At 44.7% G+C, this 24,415-nt stretch overlaps 1 protein-coding gene across 3 annotated transcripts in view; it reads left to right on the top strand.

Moving 5' to 3' along the window:
- LOC121288843 (paralemmin-2-like) overlaps window positions 1–24,415 on the top strand; it is a 153,531-nt gene that overhangs the window by 52,986 nt on the left and 76,130 nt on the right. The gene's annotated exons all lie outside the window — the stretch shown is intronic.

Here is a 24,415-nt window from a genome sequence, read left to right as displayed (position 1 = left end):
CCTGTGAAAAAATAAAGCCCTGTCATTATTGACAGAACTTTCACATCCCCAGCTTCTCTCTAGTTCCCACAGCCTTCCTGTTAAGACCGGACTAATTGTTCATAATTTCTAACAGAGGCAATCACTTAATTTGTTTCCTGTGAAGCTGGAGTACTTCTGTTACACTTGTCCCCTTATCTTGAATTTCCTCTATTAAATTAGCTGCCAGTAAGACTTTGGCACAGTTCTTTTTATCTACAAGAATCAACTGTTCTGTAGGAACTGACTTACTTTCATGGTCTTCATTTAAGGAGTTTCAGCATTCTACTTTTAAAGTGTCTTCAATCAATGTGGAGGCTAAAATGGAAGAAATAAAAATAAAAGACTTGAGGCGTTGGATTTTCCCGATTCTGCTTCTGAATGGTCAGCACAGGATTTCTACTTTCTGCCTAGACTGACCTCAGCATCGTTTGGTGGGTCGGTGATTTGGAGTGTAAGGAGGATCCCTCTACTTGCTGCATGTGAGATCATTCCTGCCGGTCTCCAAAGCTTATCGTAATGGTTCACATGGTGGTCCTGGGGAAACAAAGGTGGGTGAGATAGGGGGGGAGATAGAGAAGGGAAGATGAGCAGGAGCCTGGGCCCTGCACACCACCTGCACTTGCATTTGGGCAGGGCAGGAACAGCCTGTAGCAGTCTCGATGGGGCAGGGTGAGGGAAATGCAGCACAGTGCAATAAACTGGCTGCCTCCATGATCCATCTTCCACAGCCATTGCATCTGATATCAGGGGAGATAGTGGAGGAAAATCCATGCCAAGCTGTCTCTCTGGTGCTGGGTTACCTGCAGTGCTTGATTGGATAAATAGGTCTTTATACAACAATCTTGCTCTAATTTTCTACATCGTAAAAGAAGGCCCTAAGATTTGAAGCAAAGTAATTTTGCATTCAGAAATCTTATTAGCATATCTTCTGAGTAAATTAATATCCTGGCAAGCACGAGGATAAATTGATTGATTGGGAAGAACGAGTAAATAAGTAGGTCTAAAGAATACTTATTGATTTCACTTCTAGTAGTTGAGACAAAAAATTTAGATATTGCAATGATTATTGGTGACATGAGTATTTAGTCACTTGGTAGTATAGAACTTGAGTATTGTTGAAGAAAGAGACATGTTGTCGAAGCTTTTCATCTTGCATTCATCAGAACAGAGGCAAGAATGCCAAATTTCAAAGGGAGCAACAATTTATACTGCACGAGAAAAAGGTGCTGGTTGGTTGGTAAGCCAACTTTGATTGGTTGAGGTATTGCCATGGAGAATGCACCACGGAATGTTTGTCCGCAATGCCTGGGCATGTTCCTTTTTCCTGGAGAGGACGAGTCTCTACATAATAATATATGTAGCTTCTAGCAAGAACAAGTGAACCACATTGCAAGGTCAACTGATAATCTTAAATTGATTGTTACTGTAATTCTTAGAAGACTCAGGATTGTACAGCAAGTGCTGTCCAATCACAGAATCACATCTTACAATAGACATTATGTGCTGTGTTTTGCAGGCATGGGCCCATTGCAAACAGCCGCAAGGATGTGCTGTTTGATATGGTCTGCCAGCCCTTGGGACGTACAGCATACCTGGCATCACACGAGCACTGAAATTTAAATATCATATTACTAATTTGTGAGGCAGATAGAACACCTTTCCTCCATGAATTAAGCAAACATTTGGGGACAATAGTTTTCCGGTGCATTCCCCATGGAAATGCCTCGACCAATCAGAGATGACCTGCCAACCAATCAGCGCCTTTTTTCTCATGCAGTACAAATTGTTGTTCCCTTTGAAATTTGGAATTCTTGCATCTGTCCTGATAAGGTCAAGACTCAAAGCTTTAACAACTTGTCTATTCTCAGCAATACACATGAGTATTTGGCCATATTCATAATAAAATGCTATAGTGACTTTAACATGGTATTTCAATAAACCTTGACTCTGCTGCTAACACCTTGCCCAGGTACCAGAGCTGTCAATCTCATTCCTATTCTTGAGGTTATAAGACATCATATTGGTAATTTTGTCCTTTTTTGGGAACCTCAGGAATATTCTGATGAATTTGAATAGGTAGAAATCTGTTGTTGATCTTAGTCAAAATCCTTTATTCTTGCTTTAAATTTATCAGGTTGTCTTTGAAAATACATTTATGTCCAGATGCTTTAGATCGCAAGTTGAACAGAAGCCTTCAAATCCAATACTTCTTGATATCACCTGAGCTAGAAGTAATTTCCAATACTCTTGTATCTCCTACTGCATGGCAGTTTGTTGAATCTTATCTAGTAACTGAACTGAAATTGTATATTTAATCTCATTCATTGTTTACCATTCAGAAGAGGGGAAGATACTTTCATGATATTGTTATTATCATAAAGGGCAAGTACCAAAAACCTAAGAATTCCCTGTAATAATCCAAACATGCATATTGGTTAAGGTGTGTTCTCTAGAGCTTGTATTCTCTAGAGTTTCAAAGTAAGGTGTTCGTATTGAAATTTACAAAATTCCTACCGGACGTGACAGGGTAGATGTAGATAGGATGTTTCCCCTGGCGAGTGAGTCTAGAACTAGGGGACACAGTCTCAGAATAAGGGGCAGGCCATTTAAAATGAGATGAGGCAGAATTTATTCAATCAGAGTGTGGTGAATCTTTGGAATTCTCTACCCCATAGGGCTGTGGAAGCTCAATCATTGAGCATGTCCAAGACAGAAATCAGTAGATTTCTGGATATTAATGACATTAAGGGATATGGGGATAGTGCAGGAAAGTGGCGTTGAGGTAGATGATCAGCCTTGATCAAAATGAATGGTGGAGCAAGCTCAATGGGCTGAATGGCCTACTCCTCCTACTATGTTCCTATGATACTTTGAACCATGATCACTGAATTCAGATGGCAACAAGTTAGATGTGTGAAACATATATTTTCTACATTTTCTACTTAAAGGCCATTTCAATGTAAACTGTCAATTGATTTAATCACATGGTAAATGTCTGCATGGGGGAAAATGACTGTCAGTCCTGTTCGTGGATAAAATGGCCACTGACTCTTACATAACCAGTGACCTGAAGCACAAAATTATTCCTGTGTACTGGAGATGTGTGAACTCACTGCACAGCAATGAACTTCACTACAGGAAAACAAACATAATGATTTTTATATCTAGACTCAGGGTCCACTTACTAGGAATGTTAGTACTGTCCTGACTTTGTTCCAATGGATTTGATCCATGCAGATGTCAGACTTGAGTCCATTCTGTTATGGCACGGTGGATGGTAAATGCCAAGCCCTCAAATCCTAGAGGGAAACGTGAAACAGCTGCCAAAATGGTTTTGCAATTGGTATAGTACAAGGAGTGGTTCTGAAATCAGGAAATGATTTCCCTGACTTTGTGTGATGATTTTATAGTAAAGTAAACATTTATTAAAAGAATAAAGGAAAAAAACACAATTACGTTTGAACACAAGAATGGCTTCACAGCGTAAGCAGTACTTTAAAACAGTTCTACAAATCTTAACTATCCTCAGAGCTAACCATCCCCTTTTCTGTTCAGCAACTATCCTTATATGTTTTAAGATCTATAGAATTTCAGTAATTTTTACCATACAGTGCCTTTTTTCCTTGGGGTGTCCTCTGAGGCTGACAGCAACTGGGTCTTCAGGTCTGATCTTGTTCACACTGTCATCTTGGAGACCTGACCAGCTACCCCCCCACCGCCCCCCCCCCACCCCCTCACATAGGCTTCATTATTTCCTTATATGCATTCCTTCCCTTTGTTTCTCTATTGTTTCAACCAGTCTCTTCAGAAATGCTTTCTTCCCAGAATTGATTAAATTGTTCTTTACTATAGCTCTTAGACTTATATAAACAAACTTACCCTACCTATATCTTACATCCTTAGAGCATTTTACAAACTGCGTATATTCCCCTTTGAACTAAAACAACTCAATTCAAACTATTCCTGTTATTGCGGTATGTAAAACTCTCATTGAAGTTCCTTTTGGTTCATTAACATGTCAAAACCACTGTTGGCTTTAGACTCTTGCAGTCGTTCTAGCCCTTAATCCAATTACAGCTTGACTTCCAGTGCATAAAAAAATCGCCAGGGTTATTATCAGAAGAAAAATATTACAATTTCTTACTTTCTTGACAATTCATACAATAGGATAGAAATAAGCAATTAGGAATAACCATTAGAGGCCCCATGATTCATGAAATGCCTGCTATGGTGCATCGTGACAGTGTGGGTAACTGCCCTGAAGAGCCTAGAGCATTTAAATTTGTTCCACGTCAGTGTCAAATTGAACTGAAGCTAACTTTGTCCCAGTCCATCCGAAACGTATATATTGGCTCATCAATATCAGTGGGTGAAAGCTGAATGAACTCATATAGATGATAGTATGTTGCAGTCAGGTGTGACACTTCTCTTCCTGCTATTTTAGCAAAGGCAGATTAATGCCTGAATTAAAATAGCAGACAGGGGAATGTCATACAAACGGAGTAAATATTCAGCTGCCAAATTCATTACGTAATTTCTAAACCATGATTAGGATGAAATCCTCTGATATTAAATGAACAAATGGTCCCTCTCAATGTGTAAAGTTTCTCTCTTGTTACACTATCATTGCATTTGGACATTTTCCACTAAAAAAATCACACCAACATGCTATTCACTTTATACACATATATGCAATCTACTAGTCAGTATACTATTGATGAAAGACATTGCCTTTTTTTAATATTCTGCCCCACCACCACTCTGACCACTCTGTTCCTCAACATCTTCCACCTCTCCAATGCAATCACAGTTAAAACACAGCACCTCAATTTTTGTTTGCCCCATTCTAGCCTCAACATTATGTTCAACAGTTTAAGATTATACCCACATATCCCAATTCCTCAGACAGTAAAGGCTGGTAATGGCTTGCTGTCACCATTTGCACCTCCTCTAGATCCATCTTTTGTTTGTTTACATGTTCCATTACCATTCCCCTTTGTCTTGCACCATCATCCCTTTTACCATTTTATCGCTCCGGCCTTCCACACTATCACAGATCTTCCCCCTTGGTCCCACCCCTGCTCCCCTCCTCTGTCTCCCCCCACCCAACCCCACCAACCATTTTGTCTGTCTTTGTGTTGGTTTATAATCTGTTAAATCTTTACCTCCTTCCAGTTTTGATGAAAGGACATTGACCTGAAATTTTGGCCCTGATTTTACTTCCAGGATGCCCATGAGGCAAGGGAGCTCTGGTACTTTTGGGTTTCCCATGCACTAAATGTAGTGCATTTGTCAGCTTTTAACTCAGCTACTTTAATAGAATTTCACCTCCAAGTGTTCTGTCCAAACAGAAGCAAGTGGACATGTTGTGGACCTGCATGGCATGATCCCAACTCCAGTATTGAAAAGGACACTCCAAAAACGCAATTTGAAGGGATTTGCAGTTGAGAACCAAAGAGCAGGAAGTGCCAGAATAATGTCCAGATGGGCAATTTCACTCAGGCCTCCCTGGATGTTTTGCTGGGGCTGTAGAATCAGAGAGTGATACTCTTCTCTGCCAATGGGAAGAAGAAGCCTGCAGCAGAAGCCATGGTTGGAGGTCAGCAGCTGAGTGTAATGCCATGCTCCTGGAGTCACTGCTGAAAACACCTGAATAAGCTCAGCCGATCCATCCTGTTCTGCGCATCACCCCACCTCCTCACTCTGTCTTCTCAAGCACATCAATCTGCATATCCACTTACATTACCTTGGAGGAGGCAGTGGCATAGTAGTATTGTCACCAGACTAGAATTAACTGAGGAGGATCTGAGCTCTTCACCTTGTTCCTCCTGCAGGTCCAAGTTTCGCTGTTGTGTAGAGAGAGCACAGTAAATTTTGGAGACCCCAGCTGGTGCATACTGAAGAGCAGCTCCATGTATCTGAATTGCATCTTCGGCATGCTGATGGTCTATTCAATCACATGTCTGCTTCTAGGTGCAAAGAATTCAGGGAGTTTGAGTTGCCTCTCACCATTATGGCCCAGGAATCTTGTGCACATATGCACATAGGAATTTTTTTTTGTGGCTGATAATTTTTGTTTAATGCGTTTATGGGATGTGGGCATCACTGGTTAGGCCAGCATTTATTGCCCACCCTTAATTGCCCTTACTCAGAAGGTATTTAAGAGTCAACCACATTGCCGTGGACCTGGAATCACATGTAAGCCATGCCAGGCAAGGACAGCAAATTTGGACTAAAGGCCATTAGTGAACCAGATGGGTTTTAACAACAATCGGCAATGGTTTCATGATGATGACCAGACTTTTAATTCCAGATTTTTTTTTTATTGAATTCATGGTGGTATTCAAACCAGGGCCCCAGAGCATTACCCTGGGTCTCTGGAATACTAGCCCAGTGACAATGACACTATGCCATCACCTCCCCATATACCTGATCATTCTGGGGATGCCCATATTGCCAAGCATGTGCAGTCAATGGGATCCTGAAGCTTTGGGAAGCCAGTCAGAGCTGCAAAGCTGAGCTCCTGCTCATTTTGACTGGCATCATTGGTGACAAAATAAACATTGTCGCCAACCCTGGTAAACAACCCATCTGTCATCTATCTTTGTGAGCAGCCGGCTAGAGATGCATGTCATTGCAGCAGAGCCCTGGAAGTATCCAGAGCCAAAACAATTTGAGGGCTGTAGTGACTTCAAAAGCTAAAGGCAACATATGGCCAGAGGGCCATCTTCTAGGAGGCTACCACTTGATGTGATGTCCTGTGCCTCTTGAGACACCAGTGTTCAAACACACCGAGGATTTTCTGCCTCCAAACCCTGTTACGTGGGTAGTGCCTCCTGCAAGCAACCCACCCTCTGCTGTACACTAACTGATCTGTGAGCAGCAAATGGTGTCATGGATCACCTTGGTCCTCATCAAGTCCTGGCTGGAGAATCTAAAACACAGAGTCATGGTATGAGAATAAAGTGAAAGCCATTTAGGAGTGAGAGGAGGAGAAACTTCTTCACTCACAGGTTTATGAGTATTTGGAATTATCTACCCCAGAGGGTTGTGGATGCTCCTTCATTAAGTAAATTCAAGACAGAGGTTGATAGATTTTAGGGAATTAAGGAATATGGGGTTGGGACAGGAAGGTGGAAATGAGGTAGGAGATCAGCCATGATCTTGTTGAATGGAGAAGCAGGTTGAAAGGGCTAAACGGCCTACACCAGCTCCTATTTCTTATGTTGTTATGTTCTCTCCTGATCCAATCTAACACAGCATTCATGGCACCAATTCTAATGTGATAGAGCAAACCTCTAAATGTGTAACGTTACTGCACAACACTTTCCCACTGGCAGGTCAAGGAGAAGCTGTAACTATGGAGTATTTATTAGCATTTTTGCCTGTGTTTACTTCCCTCACCCTTAATGTGCATTTGCCTTGACTTCACGGGCATGTTTTAGGAAGCCCCAGTAATCCTGTGGACCCAACGTCAAATTGAAAATAGAGTATGTCAATATCACTCTAATTGAACAATTAGCTAATCGAAATTGACAACTTGCCTCTCCCGAGGAGGTCACATGCACACAGGCTAATACACTCCAGTCAAATGCAGAAATTGGAGCTGGTTTCCTGAAGCACTGTAAATACTTTTGGTTTTAACCCTCGACCCTCCACCTACATCTAAACCTCTGCCCTCTTCAAGATTTAAAATTTAATCCACAGGCAGTTCCTGACCTGTTTCCAACATTTTCTGGTGTTATTTCAGATTTGCAGCATCTGCAGTATTTTTGCTTTTGCTTTTTTTAATTCATTTGTTCAGAAAAGCAGTTCCTAATGCATTGAATTTAATGCTGTAATTAAATGTGTTTTGAAAGCGTATTAATTCTCATATCTGCGAATACAGCAACAGGAGAACATAGTGCAGCCAACTTCACTATAACTCAGTGATTTTTGACTTTTTCATTCCAGTTCCTTATTTTTAACCTTTATTATTTATGGATTATTTTATGCTTCGCTTGGCCAGACTTATTTTTTTTGAAATCCAGCCCACATCAGTATGATCCCAGGCTAATCACATCTTAGAACCAGTTTTTAGAAATTTGGTGGATGAACATTTAATGTTTGCCTATCACATTATTATTGAACCAATTTATAGTCAATGTTAATGTTGATTGAGGTATTGTTTTAATATGTGGTGCATAGAAGACAGTAGGTGGGCAGAACACACCCATGCTCTGCCTGTTGTTACTGCCATGTTATCGCCCCCGCATGCAGTGGGAGTATTGGCTGCTGGTCCACAAAGCCACCAATTTGAAATGTTTGTTCCTGTGTTCAAATCAGATCCCTATAAAGTCTCACCCTTGCCTCGTTTTGTAACCTGCTCCAGCCTTTCAACATTCTAACACTTCTGACGTCTTGACCCCACCCCCATCCCCCTACATCCTTCAGTCCACTATTGGTGGTCCTGCTTTCTGCTATCTAAGCCAAAGCTCTGGAACTCCCTACCTATACCTCCTGCCTCTCCACCTTCTAAGATGCCCCTAAAAACCTACCGTTGATCAAGTTTTAATCCGTTCAAATCCCTTCTTCCTTGCCTTTAATCTATTTTTGTTTGATTGCGCTGTAGGAAAGCATCTAGGGACATTGTACTGTATTAAAGTGTTAATTAAGTACAAACTGTTGCCTACAAGTTGACTGCATCGAAAGCAAGCACCAGACTTTAATTTAAGGCTGTTTCATATTGTCTACTTCCTGGCCTCTGTTTCTGACCACCACTGTACCTCGCCTAACCTTTGCTATCCCCATGTAACCGGAATTTCCTTTGTGTCTATTCTCTGCTCAGGCCTCATAATACATGACATCAGTGAGCTGCTGGTTCTAAAACAGCAGCCCAACAGTTGGAGAAATTGCCTGGCTCCCACGTTGAGCTGGGTTGGGGGAGCGGGGAAGTAATTTTGGAGAGTTGGCCTTGCAGATACTTGCACTCTTGCTTCTCCTGGGCCTAAAAAAACCTCTCACTGCACATTTAACACCGAGAAGCCACCAATTAAATGTTAATTTAACGCTAACTAATGTTAGTTAAATGTTAAAAAAAAACCGCAGATGCTGGAAATCCAAAACAAAAACAGAATTACCTGGAAAAACTCAGCAGGTCTGGCAGCATCGGCGGAGAACAAAAGAGTTGACGTTTCGAGTCCTCATGACCCTTCGACAGAACTTGAGTTCGAGTCCAAGAAAGAGTTGAAATATAAGCTGGTTTAAGGTGTGTGCGGGGGTGGGGGGGGGGCGGGGTGCGGAGAGAGAGAGAGAGAGAGAGAAGTGGAGGGGGTTGGTGTGGTTGTAGGGACAAACAAGCAATGATAGAAGCAGATCATCAAAAGATGTCACCAACAATAGAACAAAAGAACACATAGGTGTTAAAGTTGGTGATATTATCTAAACGAATGTGCTAATTAAGAATGGATGGTAGTGCCCTACAACCTACAACCACACCAACCCCCTCCACTTCTCTCACTCTCTCTCTCTCCGCCACCCCCACCCCACACACCTTAAACCAGCTTATATTTCAACTCTTTCTTGGACTCGAACTCAAGTTCTGTCGAAGGGTCACGAGGACTCGAAACGTCAACTCTTTTCTTCTCCGCCGATGCTGCCAGACCTGCTGAGTTTTTCCAGGTAATTCTGTTTTTGTTTTAGTTAAATGTTAGTTAGGCCTCGGCCACACAAATTGGTCGAGCCCCCCACTGGCTGCAATGCACAGGCAGAGGAGTGACCAAATAAACCAGGTAATTGTTAAAATTCCACCACAGCTACTGGAAATTATTAAAGGCATTAAAATAGAGTTCCTTCACTCAAAAATACATTTCATGACTCTGAAATATGTGCCTCAGACCTGGGTCACAAGTAGAGCTCAAAACCTTAACCGTCAAACTCAAAGTCAAAGTTACCACTGAGCAAAGCTAGTACCTAGCCTAGTTCCACCATCATGCTCACTCTTCATTAACTCGTCATAATCCTCATTTTCAAGTGACTATCCAATTTCCCTTTTAAAATAACTCATGAAATCCACATGAGCAATGCTTTGTGGCAAAGAAATCCCCATTATAACTATCATCTGTCCAAAACATATTTTTCTATCTTTTTTGAGATGATCTTAAATTGCTCCTCTCTCATTACCACTTTGCTAACCAGTGAAGTAACCTATCAATATTTAGCTTTCATAACCCAACATAATCTTGAAGACCATTACTAGAGTTATAGCAGAAAATTCCCTCGCAAGTGTCTCCAGACCTTTAACCCTCCAATCCAAATGTAGATAATTATATGAGGATCACTAGCGTACAGAAAAGGAAAAAAAATAACAGTGTGATCTAAGTTTCAGTGCTTTTAATACTACTGTTCACGCATTCAAGATTTAAAATGTATTGCATTCTTTCCACTTTAGCACATGGTTAATTCTGTGCCAACTCATCAGCCAAACAGATTACATCCTGAAATTCTGGGGGAATAGGTAAAAATTAAAGATTTTTTTTAACCAGAGCAGCAAAAGTGTCAGATTGAGTAGAATGAGCCTATATTCTCTGGAGTTGAGTATAATGAGAAGTGATCTCATTTAAATGTATAAAATTGTTGGCGGGCTTGTCAGGGTAGATTCTGGAAGGCTGTTACGCCTGCATGGTCAAGAACTAAGGAGAAAGGTCTCAGAATAAGAAGTCAGACATTTTGAAATGAGATGAGGAGAAACTTCTTCATTCAGATACTTGTGAATCTTTGGAATTCTCTAGGGCTGTGGATGCTCAGTTGATCAGTATATTAAGAATGAGATCAATTGATTTGGAGTACAAAGGGAAGCAAGGGTTATGGGGCTAGGTAGGGTAAGGGGATGTAGAAGTTGAGCCATGATCTTATTGGATGGCAGACCAAGCTCAACGAGCTATATGACCTACTCCTTCTCTTTTTTCTTACGTTCTCACATTTTTAATCACAATTTTCAGTATTCGGCATTAGCAGCGCCGGTCACTATTTCTTTTCCAGTTCATGCTCCCTAACGACATGAGCCACATGGTGCCACACAAAATATTGTCCTGACCAATGGTGAATATTTTCCTTCATTTTTCTGACCACCTGAAGAAGCACAAACAAGGGGCATTTGTTCAAGTAACTTAAGCAGGAGCTTTGGTTTTAAAGTTGTGCAAATCGTTTGCTCCTGTGTGGCATGTTACAAAGCGGACACAATGTCTACTGAGATCTTGTAGTACTCTGCAGTTCCAGTACACCTCAGCCTTCAACTCCAATTGTATCTTTACATAGTACACCATGATATACATTTTTATTAACGATGGCATCATGCTTTATCTTGAGCAGCTTTGGTTCTCTTCTGTCCACTAGTATACTCCTTATATGCGATAAAAGAAGCCAGTTATTACAAATAAACAAACTACAGGCAAAACCTTAACTCCCTCCACCCAGTAGAAACCAGATAAAGCGAGATTAAAGCAGTAGATTTAGTGTTCAATTAAAGTCTCTTGGCCAGCGGAGTCGCTCACCAGACTTGCGCAAATAAATTTATGTACATCATTGAAGCCTGGTGGTGAGGAAGTGGACACCTTGTAAGGAGATAACTAATGTTTTCATGTGCTTCCATGATGAATATCCATCCTGGGCTGTTCACCAATAAAACCCTCCTAATGCTACCACCCCTCACCCAGCCCCTACCCCAGCCCTGGGTCTCCCTATCCCCAAAACTTAACCTGAGTTCTGGCTTAGTGGTCTCCAGACCAAGGAAGTCTGCATGATGCTCCTGGCTGCCTGTTTCAAACCTAAATTAGACCTGGCTGTTAAGTGGGATAAGTGGGATACATCACCACCTGGAGGGGACTTCCAGGTGATGGTGTTCCCATGTGTCTGCTGCCCTTGTCCTTCTAGATGGTAGCGGCTGTAGGTTGGAAGGTGCTGTCTAAGGAGCCTTGGTGAGCTGCTGCAGTGCATCTTGTATGTGGTATACACTGCTGCCACAGTGTGTCAGTGGTGGAGGGAGTGAATATTTGGATGCAATGCAAATCAAATGGGCTGCTTTGTCCTGGATGGTGTCAAGCTTCTTGAGTATTGTTGTAACTGCACTCATCCAGGAAAATGGAGAGTATTCCATCACACTCTTGACTTGTGCCTTGTAGATTGTGAACATGTTTTGGAGAGTCAGGAGTACCCATCACAGGATTCCTAGCTTCTGACCTGCTCTTGTAGCCATCGTGTTTATATGACTAGTCCAGTTCAATTTCTAGTCAATGGTAACCCCCAGGGTGTTGATAGTGGGGGCTTCAGTGATGACGATGCCATTGAATGTCAAGGGTTAGATGCTTTCTTGCTGTAGATTGTCGTTGTTTGTGTGACACAAATGTGACTTGCCACTTGTCAGCCCAAGCAGGTCTTGCTGCATTTGGACATGGATGGCTTCAGTATCTGAGGAGTCGCGAATGGTGCTGAACATTGTACAATCATCAGCGAACATCCCCACTTCTGACCTTATGATGGAAGGAGGGTCATTGATGATGCAGCTGAAGATGGTTGGACATAGGACACTATGAGGAACTCCTGCAGTGATGTCCTGGAGCAGAGATGATTGACCTCCAACAACCATAGCCATCTTCCTTTGTGCTAGGTATGACTCCAACCAGCAGAGGGAGTTTTCCATCTGATTCCCATTGACTCCAGTTTTGCTAGGGCTCTCTGATGCTGCACTCAATCAAATGCAGCCTTGATGTCAAGGGCAGTCACTCTCACCTCACCAGTGTTGTAGCTATATTGGAACAGCTTGGTTAGGGGTGTGGCAAGTTGTGGAGTACTGTTCAGTACTATTCAGTCTTCAGTACTATTGCTGGAATATCGTCAGGGCCCATAGCCTTTGCAGTATCCAGTGCCTTCAGCCATTTCTTGATATCACGTGGAGTGAACCGAATTGGCTGAAGACTGACATCTGTGATGCTGGGGCCCTCCAGAGGAGGCTGAGATGGATCATCCACTCAGCACTTCAGGCAGAAGATCGTTGCGAATGCTTCAGCCTTTCTTTTTGCACTGATGTGCTGGGCTCCCCCATCATTGAGGATGGGGATATTTGTGGAGCCTTCTCCTCCAGTGAGTTGTTAAATTATCCACCACGATTCACAACTGGATGTGGCAAGGCTGCAGAGCATAGATCTGATCTGTTGGCTGTGGAATCATTAAGTTCTGTTTATCACTTTCGGTTTATGCTGTTTGGCATGCAAGTAGTCCTGTACTGTAGCCTTGCTAGGTTGACATCTCATTTTTAGGTATGCCTGGTACTGCTCCAGGCATGCCCTCCTGCACTCTTCATTGAACTAGGGTTGATCCCCTGGCCTGATGGTAACAGTAGAGTGTGGGTTATGCCGAGCCATGAGGTTACAGATTGTGTTCGAGTACAATTCTGCTGCTGCCGATGGCCCACAGTGCCTCATGTATGCCCAGTTTTGAGTTGCTAGATCTATACAAAATCTATCCCATTTAGCACAGTGATAGTGCCACACAACAGATGGACGGTATCCTCAATGTGAAGACGGGACTTCAGAAGGACTGTGCGGTTGGCACTCCTACTGATACTGTAATGGACGGATGCATCTGTGGCCGGCAGGTTGGTGAGAATTTGGTAACTATGTTTTTCCCTCTTGTGGTTCCCTCAACACCTGTCTTGACCCAGCCTAGCAGCTATGTCCTTTAGGACCTGGCAAGCTTGGTCTGTAGTAGAGCTACCTAGCTTCTCTTGGTGGTAGACATTGAAGTTCCCCACCCAGAGTACATTCTGTGCCCAGTGCTTCCTCCAAATGGTGTTCAACATTTAGGAGTACTGATTCATCAGCTGAGGGGGGAACGGTACATGGTATTCAGCAGGGGGTTTCTTTTCCTATGTTTGGTCAGGTGCTATAAATCTTCATGGGGTGTGGAGTTGATGCTCAGGACTCCCAGGGCAACTCCCTCCCAACTGTATACCAGTGTGCTGCCATTTCTGCTGGGTCTGTGGTGCCGGTAGGACAGGATATACCCAGGGATGGTGATGTTGGTGTCTGGGGCATGATCAGTGAGGATGATTATGTCAGGTTGTTGTTTGACTAGTCTGTGAGACAGCTCTCCCAATTTTGGCACTAGTCCGCAGATGTTAGTAATGAAGACCTTGCAGGGTCGACAGGGCTGAGTTTTTCATTGTCGTTTCCAGCCTAGATCAATGTTGGGTGGACCTTCTGGTTTCATTCCTTGTTGACTTGTTTTTAGTGGTTTGATACAACTGATTGGCTTGCTAGGCCATTTCAGAGGGCATTTAAGAGTCAACCAAGTTGCTGTGGGTTTGGAGTCACATGTAGGTCAGACCAGGTAAGGACAGCAGATTTCTTTCCCTAAAGGGCATTAGTGAACCAGATGAGGTTTTACAACAATTGACATGGTTTCAGGGACATCATTAGATTTTTAGTTCCAAAAATTTTTATTGGACTCAAATTTCAACATATGCCATGGTAGGATTCGATTCTGGGTCCCCAGAACATTACCCTGGGCCTCTGCATTATAGTCTAGTGACAATACCACTACGCCAGCGCCTCTCCCAGGAGTTAAAATCCCCACCCCCCACCCCCCACCATCCCACCAACCCCCTACCCCCAACCAATCTAAACAGGAAGACAGAAAATTGAATGATTAAAGTATAAACACGGCGATTAGTCTCAATTTTTCTTGAAAGCCCAAAGACAAAGGGGTATTCATCCCCAGGAGTGATATGATGGAGTAGATGACTTAATGTATTAAAGAACCCACATGATTTTTATTGGCATCACAGGCAAGTGATCTTTTTTGCCAACTTACAATGAAGAGAAATTTACCCCCAATAGTTTGGCTGTTTCAGCCTACATGTGAATTAATGTTGTTTTCTAGGGGAGGAGGGGCTCAGGTTTGAGGTGTAACCTGTGTATGTATGGCTGAGTTAGATGTAGTTCAGTCTGGGACCTAAGAGCTTATTAGAGAAATTAAGTAGCTGCAAATTCATTGCCTAACATCAACAAAGGGCCAGAAGTGCTGCCAAGTATTGGGGAAAATCTTCTGAGGTTGAGAATGTAACAACTCATTGACATAATGGTGGTCATGGTATTGGTCTGTGACAATGTATTGGTCTGTGACGATGTAGTATATGTGCAGAATGTAATGTAGCAATCTGTTAGCGTTATATCAAGGGAATAACAGATCATCGCGATAGAGCTAGAGGTTGCAGCTAAGTAGCTGCTGCCCAGAATGTCTCTTTACATTTCTCCATGAGTAACAGGGAAGAGAAATTCTGCGCTATTGTTGCATTGCTTCACGATATTAAACTTAAGTGCCATTTCTCAAATCTTCCAGCTGAACCTGAGTCTGAGCACAATGTGGACAGCAATGTGATATGGTCAGAAATTTCTGACATTCCTGGCTTTGCTACATATGTAGATACTGTGAATCATTTTGCGGTGAACCTTACACATTCAGTTTTAAATAGCAGTGTTGCATCATCAGCAGCTTAACCTTCCTGCCGTCAGTAACAGAGCAATACCTAAAAGTTGTCCTCAGTCCAACTTCAGAGAAAAAAATTGCCCTTGACAAAAGTACCTGGAACTAATAGCAAGTCAGTATATTAATACTGTTTCTGGATACAAGATAGTGACATAAGCATTTCCAAGTGAAGCTGACAAGTCTCAGTACCAGACATTTATTGAGCCAGAGATAACAACTAAGGAAGGTATTCTTTGTTCAGGTGAAAAGGAAACTTTATTGAGGTCTAAAGTTGATCCTGAGGTGAACTGACCAAAACATGGACTGAATTGAGCAATCTAATTATTTTTTGCTCATGAAAAGTCATTGACCTGAAACATTACCTCTGTTTCCCTCTTCACAGATGCTGCAAGACTTACTGAGTATTGCCAGCATTTTCTGTTTTTAATTTAAGATTTCCATCATCTGTAGTATTTTGCAGCATTAGTATTTATTTGCTTTCCTGGCTTTATATTTTGTAAATTTTTAAAAGTGCCTGTTTTAGTTTTGACAATTAGTCTTCTATTAATTTTTTTTTGCAAGTACTAAAGTTCTTTCTACACCAAACTATAAAAATAAATGTCACAGAAAAGTTGGTTTCTGACTCCAATAGTTTATGTCACTGAATGCATCAACTTTGAGCAGAATTTTATTCTCCTGGTGGGGGTCCAGATGACTGGCCTCGAAGCCAGGAGCGGCCCCACATCAGACGTTTGCAGGATCCTCGGCCACATTTGATGGGGGTCAGGCAACAAATTGATTGCCACCTTGCTGCCTATAAAGAACCGCCATCAGTCACCAGGATCTGCCAGCTAGCAGGGCTGCCAGCTCAGCAGTCTCAACAGTGCGAGCCGGTGTGGCGGCCACAGCTGGGACTGCACCTGGAATAAAGGGACACCAAGGGAAGGTGACCTTCCTAACAAGATAAATGGGGTTCTGGGAGTGCTGGGGTCAGTCAGGCAGACGCCGGTGGTGAAGGAGGGAGTATTGGTGAGTGCAGAGAGCACTCAGCCATGGGAGCAGCCATTGCCACAAGGTGGACTCTTTCATATACCAAAGAGTGTCCAAATAGGAGCCCCCACGCACCCGCCTCCACAACCCTGAGCTGACTGGATAGCCACCAGGATTCACTGGATGGTCTCCCAAGCAAGGGGTGGGGTAGGGGGTGGTGAGTGGGGAGACCGCCCACCACTGGCAAAATGCCGGTAATGGCAGAAAGAGATCCTTAACTGACCATCACTTAATTGGCTCAAAACAAAAACAAAAACAGAATTACCTGGAAAAACTCAGCAGGTCTGGCAGCATCGGCGGAGAAGAAAAGAGTTGACGTTTCGAGTCCTCATGACCCTTCGACAGAACTTGAGTTCGAGTCCAAGAAAGAGTTGAAATATAAGCTGGTTTAAGGTGTGTGTGTGGGGGGCGGAGAGATAGAGAGAGAGGTGGGGTGGGGGTGTGGTTGTAGGGACAAACAAGCAGTGATAGAAGCAGATCATCATAAGATGTCAACAACAATAATACAAAAGAACACATAGGTGTTAAAGTTAAAGTTGGTGATATTATCTAAACAAATGTGCTAATTAAGAATGGACGGTAGGGCACTCAAGGTATAGCTCCAGTGGGGGTGGGGAGAGCATAAAAGATGTAAAAAAAAATAAAATAAATAAATAAATATATATTTTTTTTCCTTTTTCTCTTTTTATAATGGAAATAGGTGGGAAAAGGAAAATCTATATAATTTATTGGGAAAAAAAAAGAAAAGGAAGGGGGAAACAGAAAGGGGGTGGGGATGGGGGAGGGAGCTCACGACCTAAAGTTGTTGAATTCAATATTCAGTCTGGAAGGCTGTAAAGTGCCTAGTCGGAAGATGAGGTGTTGTTCCTCCAGTTTGCGTTGGGCTTCACTGGAACAATGCAGCAAGCCAAGGACAGACATGTGGGCAAGAGAGCAGGGTGGAGTGTTAAAATGGCAAGCGACAGGGAGGTTTGGGTCATTCTTGCGGACAGATCGCAGGTGTTCTGCAAAGCGGTCGCCCGGTTTATGTTTGGTCTCTCCAATGTAGAGGAGACCACATTGGGAGCAACGAATGCAGTAGACTAAGTTGGGGGAAATGCAAGTGAAATGCTGCTTCACTTGAAAGGAGTGTTTGGGTCCTTGGACGGTGAGGAGAGAGGAAGTGAAGGGGCAGGTATTGCATCTTTTGCGTGGGCGTGGGGTGGTGCCATAGGAGGGGGTTGAGGAGTAGGGGGTGATAGAGGAGTGGACCAGGGTGTCCCAGAGGGAGCGATCCCTACGGAATGCCGATAGTGGGGGTGAAGGGAAAATGTGTTTGGTGGTGGCATCATGCTGGAGTTGGCGGAAATGGCGGAGGATGATCCTTTGAATGCGGAGGCTGGTGGGGTGATAAGTGAGGACATGGGGGACCCTATCATGTTTCTGGGAGGGAGGAGAAGGCGTGAGGGCGGATGCGCGGGAGATGGACCGGACACGGTTGAGGGCCCTGTCAACGACCGTGGGTGGAAAACCTCGGTTAAGGAAGAAGGAGGACATGTCAAAGGAACTGTTTTTGAAGGTAGCAACATCGGAACAGATGCGATAGAGGCGAAGGAACTGAGAGAATGGGATGGAGTCCTTACAGGAAGCGGGGTGTGAGGAGCTGTAGTCGAGATAGCTGTGGGAGTCGGTGGGTTTGTAATGGATATTGGTGTACAGTCTATCACCAGAGATTGAGACAGGGAGGTCAAGGAAGGGAAGGGAAGTGTCAGAGATGGACCATGTGAAAATGATGGAGGGGTGGAATTGGAAGCAAAATTAATAAATTTTTCCAAATCCCGACAAGAGCATGAAGCGGCTCCGAAGTAATCATCGATGTACCGGAGAAAGAGTTGTGGAAGGGGGCCGGAGTAGGACTGGAACAAGGAATGTTCCACATACCCCATAAAGAGACAGGCATAGCTGGGGCCCATGCGGGTACCCATAGCCACACCTTTTATTTGGAGGAAGTGAGAGGAGTTGAAGGAGAAATTGTTCAGCGTGAGAACAAGTTCAGCCAGAAGGAGGAGAGTAGTGGTGGATGGGGATTGTTCGGGCCTCTGTTCGAGGAAGAAGCTAAGGGCCCTCAGACCGTTCTGTTGGGGATGGAGGTGTAGAGAGATTGGACGTCCATGGTGAAGAGGAAGCGGTTGGGGCCAGGGAACTGGAAATTGTTGATGTGACGTAAGGTGTCAGAGGAATCACGGATGTAGGTGGGAAGGGACTGGACAAGGGGAGAGAGAAGGGAGTCAAGATAACGAGAAATGAGTTCTGTGGGGCAGGAGCAAGCTGAGACGATCGGTCTACCGGGGCAGTTCTGTTTGTGGATTTTGGGTAGGAGATAGAAGCGGGCCATCCGAGGTTGGGCGACTATCAGGTTGGAAGCTGTGGGAGGGAGATCCCCAGAGGAGATGAGGTCAGTGACAGTCCTGGAAACAATGGCTTGATGTTCAGTGGTGGGGTCATGGTCCAGGGAGAGGTAGGAGGAAGTGTCTGCGAGTTGATGCTCAGCCTCCACGAGGTAGAGGTCAGTGCGCCAGACAACAACAGCACCACCCTTGTCAGTGGGTTTGATGACAATGTCAGGGTTGGACCTGAGAGAACGGAGTGCAGTAAGTTCAGAGAGAGACAGGTTAGACTGGGTGAGAGGAGCAGAGAAATTGAGACGACTAATGTCGCGCCGACAGTTCTCAATGAAAAGATCAAGAGAAGGTAAGAATCCAGAGGGAGGAGTCCAGGTGGAGGGAGAATATTGGAGATGGGTAAAAGGATCGGTTGAACTGGGAGAGGACTCCTGCCCAAAGAAGTGAGCCCGGAGACAAAGACGGCGGAAGAAGAGTTCAGCATCATGCCGAGCCCGAAATTCATTGAGGTGAGGGCGTAAGGGTATGAAACTAAGTCCTTTGCTGAGCACTGAACGTTCAGCATCGGAGAGGGGAAGGTCAGGGGGTATAGTGAATACACGGCTGGGGTTGGGATTGGAAGATGGGGTGGGGACGGAGGGACAGGCCTTGGTGGAGGGTCCTAGATGGGTGTTGGTGTCGATGAGTTGTTGGAGCTTGCGTTCCTTAGCACTTGAGAGAAAGAGAAAAAGTTTCTTGTTGAGGCGTCGGATGAGCCGAAGGATAAAATGAAACTGGGGGCACGCGCAGCTTTGAAAAAGGGTACGGCGGTGCTGCTGGAGGGAGAGGTCGAGTGTGTTCATATGGCGGCGCATGGCACTGAGTGTGGATTTCAGAATGTGACGGGAACAGCAGTCCGAGAAACGTTTTATGTCCCGGAGATACCTGTAATCCTGGTTGGGTTCGAAACATGAGGGGTGGAATTTCAGTTGAAATCCACGTGGGGTAAGTCGGAGATGGAGACAGTCACTGAGAAAGGAGATGTGGCTGTGAAAGCGGGTTTTAGTAAACACCTTGTCAAACACCAGGAGGGAAATGGAAAGCAAGGAAGGTGAGCAGGGCAAAAGAGAGATACGGAAATCTTGTCGCAGAGAGGAACAGAACTTCTTCAAGGAGGTAGGCATTTCTTGAAGAGCAGTGGCTGCCAGACCTGCTGAGTTTTTCCAGGTAATTCTGTTTTTGTTTTTGTTTTGGATTTCCAGCATCCGCAGTTTTTTTGTTTTTATCTCTGTGTTTAATTGACTGCCACTGCTCTTCAAGAAATGCCTACCTCCTTGAAGAAGTTCTGTTCCTCTCTGCGACAAGATTTCCGTATCTCTCTTTTGCCCTGCTCACCTTCCTTGCTTTCCATTTCCCTCCTGGTGTTTGACAAGGTGTTTACTAAAACCCGCTTTCACAGCCACATCTCCTTTCTCAGTGACTGTCTCCATCTCCGACTTACCCCACGTGGATTTCAACTGAAATTTCACCCCTCATGTTTCGAACCCAACCAGGATTACAGGTATCTCCGGGACATAAAACGTTTCTCGGACTGCTGTTCCCGTCACATTCTGAAATCCACACTCAGTGCCATGCACCGCCATATGAACACACTCGACCTCTCCCTCCAGCAGCACCGCCGTACCCTTTTTCAAAGCTGCGCGTGCCCCCAGTTTCATTTTATCCTTCGGCTCATCCGACGCCTCAACAAGAAACTTTTTCTCTTTCTCTCAAGTGCTAAGGAATGCAAGCTCCAACAACTCATCGACACCAACACCCATCTAGGACCCTCCATCCCGGCCTGTCCCTCCGTCCCTACCCCATCTTCCAATCCCAACCCCAGCCGTGTATTCACTCTCCGATGCTGAACGTTCAGTGCTCAGCAAAGGACTTAGTTTCATACCCTTACGCCCTCACCTCAATGAATTTCGGGCTCGGCATGATGCTGAACTCTTCTTCCGCCGTCTTTGTCTCCGGGCTCACTTCTTTGGGCAGGAGTCCTCTCCCAGTTCAACCGATCCTTTTACCCATCTCCAATATTCTCCCTCCACCTGGACTCCTCCCTCTGGATTCTTACCTTCTCTTGATCTTTTCATTGAGAACTGTCGGCGCGACATTAGTCGTCTCAATTTCTCTGCTCCTCTCACCCATTCTAACCTGTCTCTCTCTGAACTTACTGCACTCCATTCTCTCATGTCCAACCCTGACATTGTCATCAAACCCGCTGACAAGGGTGGTGCTGTTGTTGTCTGGCGCACTGACCTCTACCTCGCGGAGGCTGAGCGTCAACTCGCAGACACTTCCTCCTACCTCTCCCTGGACCATGACCCCACCACTGAACATCAAGCCATTGTTTCCAGGACTGTCACTGACCTCATCTCCTCTGGGGATCTCCCTCCCACAGCTTCCAACCTGATAGTCGCCCAACCTCGGACGGCCCGCTTCTATCTCCTACCCAAAATCCACAAACAGAACTGCCCCGGTAGACCGATCATCTCAGCTTGCTCCTGCCCCACAGAACTCATTTCTCGTTATCTTGACTCCCTTCTCTCTCCCCTTGTCCAGTCCCTTCCCACCTACATCCGTGATTCCTCTGACACCTTACGTCACATCAACAATTTCCAGTTCCCTGGCCCCAACCGCTTCCTCTTCACCATGGACGTCCAATCTCTCTACACCTCCATCCCCCACCAGGACGGTCTGAGGGCCCTTAGCTTCTTCCTTGAACAGAGGCCCGAACAATCCCCATCCACCACTACTCTCCTCCGTCTGGCTGAACTTGTTCTCACGCTGAACAATTTCTCCTTCAACTCCTCTCACTTCCTCCAAATAAAAGGTGTGGCTATGGGTACCCGCATGGGCCCCAGCTATGCCTGTCTCTTTATGGGGTATGTGGAACATTCCTTGTTCCAGTCCTACTCCGGCCCCCTTCCACAACTCTTTCTCCGGTACATCGATGATTACTTCGGTGCCGCTTCATGCTCTCGTCGGGACTTGGAAAAATTTATTAATTTTGCTTCCAATCTCCACCCCTCCATCATTTTCACGTGGTCCATCTCTGACACTTCCCTTCCCTTCCTTGACCTCTCTGTCTCAATCTCTGGTGATAGACTGTCCACCAATATCCAATACAAACCCACCGACTCCCACAGCTATCTCGACTACAGCTCCTCACACCCCGCTTCCTGTAAGGACTCCATCCCATTCTCTCAGTTCCTTCACCTCCGTCGCATCTGTTCCGATGATGCTACCTTCAAAAACAGTTCCTCTGACATGTCCTCCTTCTTCCTTAACCGAGGTTTTCCACCCACAGTCGTTGACAGGGCCCTCAACCGTGTCCGGCCCATCTCCCGCGCATCCGCCCTCACGCCTTCTCCTCCCTCCCAGAAACATGATAGGGTCCCCCTTGTCCTCACTTATCACCCCACCAGCCTCCACATTCAAAGGATCATCCTCCGCCATTTCCGCCAACTCCAGCATGATGCCACCACCAAACACATCTTCCCTTCACTCCCACTATCGGCATTCCGTAGGGATCGCTCCCTCTGGGACACCCTGGTCCACTCCTCCATCACCCCCTACTCCTCAACCCCCTCCTATGGCACCACCCCACGCCCACGCAAAAGATGCAATACCTGCCCCTTCACTTCCTCTCTCCTCACCGTCCAAGGACCCAAACACTCCTTTCAAGTGAAGCAGCATTTCACTTGCATTTCCCCCAACTTAGTCTACTGCATTCGTTGCTCCCAATGTGGTCTCCTCTACATTGGAGAGACCAAATGTAAACTGGGCGACCGCTTTGCAGAACACCTGCGATCTGTCCGCAAGAATGACCCAAACCTCCCTGTCGCTTGCCATTTTAACACTCCACCCTGCTCTCTTGCCCACATGTCTGTCCTTGGTTTGCTGCATTGTTCCAGTGAAGCCGAACGCAAACTGGAGGAACAACACCTCATCTTCCGACTAGGCACTTTACAGCCTTCCAGACTGAATATTGAATTCAACAACTTTAGGTCGTGAGCTCCCTCCCCCATCCCCACCCCCTTTCTGTTTCCCCCTTCCTTTTCTTTTTTTTTCCCAATAAATTATATAGATTTTCCTTTTCCCACCTATTTCCATTATAAAAAGAGAAAAAGGAAAAAAAAATATTTATTTATTTTTTTTTTTAATTTTTTTTACATCTTTTATGCTCTCCCCACCCCCACTAGAGCTATACCTTGAGTGCCCTACCATCCATTCTTAATTAGCACATTTGTTTAGATAATATCACCAACTTTAACTTTAACACCTATGTGTTCTTTTGTATTATTGTTGTTGACATCTTTTGATGATCTGCTTCTATCACTGCTTGTTTGTCCCTACAACCACACCCCCACCCCCTCCACCTCTCTCTCTCTTTCTCTCTCTCTCTCCGCCCACCACACACACACCTTAAACCAGCTTATATTTCAACTCGTTCTTGGACTTGAACTCAAGTTCTGTCGAAGGGTCATGAGGACTCAAAACGTCAACTCTTTTCTTCTCCGCCGATGCTGCCAGACCTGCTGAGTTTTTCCAGGTAATTCTGTTTTTGTTTTTGTTTTGGATTTCCAGCATCCGCGGTTTTTTTGTTTTTATCTCTACTTAATTGGCTCAATTGGCCTTTGGTTGGGAGGGCCGTCTGCCAACATCCCCTCTGCTGGCAGAATGGCATGGCGACAGGAGATGACGGCACTTCCACACCCCATCTTCACGCGCTATTTTACAGCCTCACCACTGCCCCCCCCCCCACCCCCCCCCCCCACCCCCACCCATCAAACCACCACCACCCCACCTGCCAGCGTATCTCAAGAGGGGAAAATAGTCAATGCCAAAGCTATAAAACAGGCTGATGGTAGATCATCAGTCCGGGCACAGTGTAAAACAAGCTGATGATTCATTATCTGCTTGTTTTCTACCATTGAACATTTTCACATCCAATATCTCTGCTCTGATAGGACAGTTGACCTCAGGAGGCTGAGTTGGAAGCAGTGGAGGAAAATTATCCAGGATTCCTCTTCCAATCACTCCTGCTGGGTAATGTTTTCCTAGTGACAACAAAATCTGGCTTATTTGCGATGCCTCTCATACATAGGAGCTCACCAACAATTAGGCTCTCACCCTAAGAATTCCTATTTGAACAAAGTTGTGTTAGGTTTCTAACACCTGTTGAAATGTCCTTCAGAAAGATTAGGGAGAGAAAGCTGATTTTTAATGGAAATCGCTTAATGGAACAACCTAAAGAAAATGAGGAGATGGCCAAGCTGTTGATGTTTAACAGCGCAACCAGAACCCCTTGAAGTCATCTCTGGCAGCAACTTGAGTCTGCTGAAGTTATTTTTTAAACTTTTAAAATTCCAGCTCACCATTGGCTCCTGAAAAGCCATCCTCACATATTTAGGAACTGCTTGATTTCCTGCCTACTC

The sequence above is a fragment of the Carcharodon carcharias genome, chromosome 16 (genome assembly GCF_017639515.1).
Source record: "Carcharodon carcharias isolate sCarCar2 chromosome 16, sCarCar2.pri, whole genome shotgun sequence".
In the NCBI taxonomy this organism is placed as follows: Eukaryota; Metazoa; Chordata; class Chondrichthyes; order Lamniformes; family Lamnidae; genus Carcharodon; species Carcharodon carcharias.
This window is presented reverse-complemented; position numbering and strand designations above follow the sequence as displayed.